A 6,000-nucleotide genomic window follows, 5' to 3' on the forward strand; every position below is an offset into this window, starting at 1 on the left:
CCACAGGACTACATCCAGCATCTCTACGATCGTCTCCATGGGAGAATAGCAGCCTGCATTGCTGCGAAAGGTGGATATACACTGTACTAGTGCCGACATTGTGCATGCTCTGTTGCCTGTGTCTATGTGCCTGTGGTTCTGTCAGTGTGATCATGTGATGTATCTGACCCCAGGAATGTGTCAATAAAGTTTTCCCTTCCTGGGACAATGAATTCACGGTGTTCTTATTTCAATTTCCAGGAGTGTATGTGATCCGTATTAGATAGAAATTACAATTGGTATTGAACGCATTCAGAGAAGGGCAGCATGAATGGTCAGGTTTTGCGTGACCCAAGGGAGCGTGTCACACAGGAACTGGCAGACGCTTGAAGCTAGACGCAAACTATCTCGAGAAAGTCTACTTACAAAGATTCAACAACGGGCATTTATTGATGTATCGAGAACATACAACAGCCCTTGCGAACCACTCTCATAGTAATCGCGAGGACAAGATTCGGTTAATTACAGCCCCAACAGAGGCATTTCACTCATTATTCCCGAGCTCCAAACATGAACTGAACGGAAAAAGGCAATATTAACTGGCACAATTGGAAGTCCCTTCTGCCATGCGCTTTGCAGTGTTTTGCGGAATGTGGACGTAGACGTAGATGTGGAACGAGAAACGTATTTAAGAATGAGGTGACGAAAGTCACGAGATACCTCCTAATATCGTGTCGGAGCTCCTTTTGCCACCATATTGCAGCAGCTAGACCTGGCATGGGCCCAAAAAGTCGCTAGAAGTCCCCTGCAGAAATACTGACCCATGCTGCCTCTACAGCAGTCCATAACTGCGAAAGCGATTGCGGTGCAGTACGTTAAGCACGAACTGACCTCTTACGTCTCATAAATGTTCGATGGCGTTCATGTCAGGCGATCTGAGTAGCCAAATAATTTCCTCGCATTGTAGAAAATGCACTTGAAACCAGTCACGAACAGTTGTGGTCCGGTGACGTGATGTCGTTGTTTGGGAACATAAAGTCCATGAATAGCTGCGGTGACGTGACATCGTTGTTTTGGAACATAAACTCCGTGAATTGCTGCAGATGGTCTGCAAGTAGCCGAACATAACCATTTACAGTCGATGATCGATTCAGTTGGATCAGAGAGTCCAGTCCATTCCACACCACTATCGAACCACCACCAACTTGCACAGTGCCTTGTTGACAACTTGGGTCCGTGTGGTCTGTGCCAAACGCAAACCCTACTATCAGTTCTTACCAACTGAAATCGGGGCTGATCTGACCAGGCCACGGTTTTACATTCGTCTGGGCTCCAATCGATTTAGCCATCGGCCCAGGAGAGGCGCTACAGGCATGTCATAGCAAAGGCACTCGCGTCGTCGTCTGCTGCGTAGCCCATTAATGCCCAGTTTCGCCGCATGGTCCTAACGGACACGTTCGTCGTACGTGAAACGTCCCCTTTGAAAAATTGTACAGGACTGAGCCTAAACTAAAACACAATACAGTATTTTTAGCGCAATCTGACTTTCAAAAATCCCTACAAAAGAATGGCCCTGACTAACATTAACCTATACCTTTCACAAATCACTTACGTCACAAAAATCTTCATTACTCGAACTACTGCAATACAGCGAGCGCCACTACTGCCAGCTAAATAAAAGATTCAAACTACGGAAGGCACTAACTACTGATAGGCACAGTCAGCAAATGAAAGATTTTGATAGAGAACAAACAATGTATTTACCTTAATAGTGTTCAAAAGTCATTATATATATATATATATATATATATATATATATATATATATATATATATATATATATATCAGTTCATGACATCCAGTCTTGCAAATTTACTGTCTCTGATGGACACACGACCAGATCATCCGCTCTCAAAACTCTGCCATCTCTCTCCCCACATCCACCAATGCTGGCTGCTCACCTCCAACTGCGCAACGCTACGCGCTGTTCACATCCAGCTGCCGCTGCCCAACACTACAATGGCAGACAACAATGCAAACTAGTCACAGACTGCACACAGCACAGACAGTGATTTTCATACAGAGCGCTACGTGACGTTGCCAATAAGAAAACATAAACAGCCTACTTACATAGCCCCCATGCTCCCCACAAAAAATTTTACAAATTGTTTTGGGCAGTGGCCAATAATGATTTGATAAAATTTTTCATAGTTACAATAACAAAGATATCAAATGCACACACTTATTGACACAATGTTGGTCAAAAGCTAAAATTTTCTCACAGTCCATAAAGACAGTCCAGATTGTTCATCACAGTAAAATTTCAGTGTTTTTTTTTTCAAAGTCTGAGCAGTAAAAGAAAATGCACACGCAAGTAGTGGATTTCCATGCAGTCTTGAACAAGTAGTGTTGTCCTTCCAACGGAAAGACAGTGCTGACTCTTGACATGCAGACAGGTAATGGGTCACAACAGAGCAAACCCACAGCAGAGTCATTCGACGTTTTGAAGAATATTGGTAGGTAGGTCATCACAGAGTAGACCCACTATAGTCTTGGTAGAGAGTATGGTATTGGTGGGCCACCAGAGATGCAGACCCACTGCAGTCCTTGTAGAAATTATGGTACTGGTGAGTCAGGAAAGGTGTAGACCCACTGTAGTCCTTGGAGAAATAATGGTATTGGTGGGTCATCAAAGCTGTAGACCCACTGTAGTCCTTGTAGAGATGGCCAGCAGCCATCTGCTGCGACTGTGCAGGTGCACAATCACCATCGAAGAGTCTTGCAGAGAACATAGCAAGTCCATAAACCACCACTTGTGCACGTACCAAGTTTTTGGAATTGTCCTTAGAAGTCTTGCAGACAATATAGCAAGTCCATAAACCACCACTTGTACACTCACGAAGTTTTTAGAATTGTCCTTAGAACCAGCAATGCTGTTATCCAGTCCCTTGCTGAATTAGTAACACACGTGCAAACACCAACAGTCCCAACTTCTCACATATTGTGCATTACTATGACCAACAGAAATGTGTGCAGTGAAATGAATGCTTACAAGTTACTTAATTTGATGAACTGGTGTCAATTACAATATTATAACATGAGATTACAATTACAAAGGTACAAAATACATCACTAAAAACATAACAATACATATAACATTTGTAGTAATACAGGCTTTACAAAAGAATAGAAATAACATATACATCAGTGTTACAGGAATTATGAGATGAGTAAACACATAAAAGATCAGAATAACTTTTGAAACATCAACTTTACACATGAGCATTAAAATAAAACAGAATAAATAATGTCTAAGCATATTTACAAGGTAAATAACATATTATTAATGCCAATTATATTTGAGGATAACAGTATTCCTCATCATAGTGAATGTAGCTTAGTATTAGAAGAAGAAAAAAATTCTATGAAATTACACAGAGACAGGAAGAAGACAAATACACAAGGGTACACAAACACATAGTGGGATAACACCAAAAGGAAAGGACAGGGTTTGTTTTCAGTGTAACATTTGATACTGCAGTCCAACCCAAAACTTCATTCCATAGATCTTTCGTCTTATTTCAACCTTTGCTTCCACGAAAAAAAAAATCCTATCCAAGCATGGTTTCTGTATTTTTCTCGTATAACCTCTCAGTGCATGTCTTCAAATTCATCGCAACTCATTCTCTTGTAGGCTATCCCCTCTTAAGCTAACTTAAATCTACTGAGCTCAGATGCTAAACTAAGGGACGAGGCAATGCAGCAGCACAAAACAATTAACGCAAACAGCAATGAAAAAAATGCAGATTTGCGAAGCAAGCAGCATTATAGAAATTAGCAAAGCAATTGCAATATTACAACTAATATAAGGCAATGTGCAGCAAACAAGAAACACGAACCCTACTATCAGTTCTTACCAACTGAAATCGGGGCTGATCTGACCAGGCCACGGTTTTACATTCGTCTGGGCTCCAATCGATTTAGCCATCGGCCCAGGAGAGGCGCTACAGGCATGTCATAGCAAAGGCACTCGCGTCGTCGTCTGCTGCGCAGCCCATTAATGCCAAGTTTCGCCGCATGGTCCTAACGGATACGTTCGTCGTAAGTTACACAATGATTTCCGTGGTTATTTCACGTAGTGGTGCTTGTCTGTTAGCACTGACAACTCTACAGTAACGACGCTGCTCTCGGTCGTTAGTTGAAAGCCGTCGGCCACTGCGTTGTCCGTAGTGAGAGGTAATGCCTGAATTTTGGTATTCTCGACACACTTTTAACACTGTGTAACTGGGAATACCGAATTCCCTAAAGATTTCTGAAATGGAGTGTCCCATGCTTCTACACTCATGCTGATAACTTAAGGACAGTTGCAGTATGTGATGCAACACAACGTGGAACTACACAAAACCGGCGCTAATAGCATAGGCACATAGGGAATACACCCGAAGCAGATCTGAAAGTCCACTGTATTGGTGATACGTTGTCCAAAAACACATGTGCTACAAAATGCCACTGTTACCTGCGCATGTACCCAGATATCAATATGGGATATGATCACCATGCATACGTACACAGGCCGCACAACGGGTTGGCATACTCTGAATCAGGTTGTCGAGCAGCTGCTGGGGTATAGCCTCCTATTCTTGCACCTGTGCCTGTCGGAGCTCCTGAAGTGTCGTAGGGGTTTGAATACATGCAGCGATACGTCGACCGAGAGCATCCCAGACGTGCTCGATGGGGTTTGGGCCTGGAGAACAGACAGGCCACTCCATTCGCCTAATATCTTCTGTTTCAAGGTACTCCTCCACGATGGCAGCTCTGTGAGGCCGTGCGTTATCATCCATCAGGGGGAAGGTGGGGCCCACTGCACCCCTGAAAAGGCGAACGTACTGGTGCAAAATGACGTCCCGATACACCTGACCTGTTACAGTTTCTCTGGCAAAGACATGCAGGGGTGTACGCACACCAATCATAATCCCACCCCACACCATCAAACCACGACCTCAATAGAGGTCCCTTTCAAGGACATTAAGGGGTTGGTATCTGGTTCCTGGTTCACGCCAGATGAAAACCCGGCGAGAATCACTGTTCAGACTATACATGGACTCGTCCGTGAAGATAACCTGGGACCACAGTTCCAATGACCATGTACTGTGTTCTTGACACCAGGCTTTACGGGCTCTCCTGTAACCAGGGGTCAGTGAAATGCACCTTGCAGGTCTCTGGGCGAATAAACCATGTCTGTTCAGTCGTTTGTAGACTGTGTAAGACAACTGTTCCAGTGGCTGCGGTAAGGTCCCAAGCAAGGCAACCTGCAGTACTCTGTAGCCGTCTGCGGGCACTGATGGTGAGATATCGGTCTTCTCGTGGTGTTGCACACTGTGGACGTCCCGTACTGTGGCGCCTGGACACGTTTCCTGTCTGCTGGAATCGTTGCCATAATCTTGAGATCACACTTCGTGGCACACAGAGGACCCGTGCTACGACCTGCTTTGTTTGACCAGCCTCCAGTCGCCCTAGTATTCTACCCCTCATAACGTCATCAATGTGTGTTCTTTCAGCCATTTGCAACACACAGTCACCATTAGCACGTCTGGAAACGTCTGCGCACTTACTCGCTGCACCATACTCTGACATGCACCAACACACCTCTGCGTATGTAGACTGCTGCCAGCGCCACCGTGCGACGACCGCAGGTCAAATGCACCGCATGGCCATACCCAGAGGTGATTTAAAGCCGAAAACCGCCCACCAGAGCGTTGTTTCACCATGTATCAGCATTATCCTTACTTTATGAGCATGAGTGTAGCTCCAACTACCATTCAGCGTTCAAAGCCTCTTCATTCCTGTGGTGCGGCCATAATGACGTCGGAAACTTTTTGCTTGAATCACCTGAGTACAAATGGCAGATTCGCCATTGCGCTGCCCTTTTTATTTTGTGTACTTGTGTGCGCAATACCATCGCCATCTGTTCGTATCTCCACCCCATGACTTACCTCATTCTATAGGCCTATCAGTGACGTA

This window comes from Schistocerca cancellata, chromosome 1, assembly GCF_023864275.1.
Source record: "Schistocerca cancellata isolate TAMUIC-IGC-003103 chromosome 1, iqSchCanc2.1, whole genome shotgun sequence".
NCBI lineage: Eukaryota > Metazoa > Arthropoda > Insecta > Orthoptera > Acrididae > Schistocerca > Schistocerca cancellata.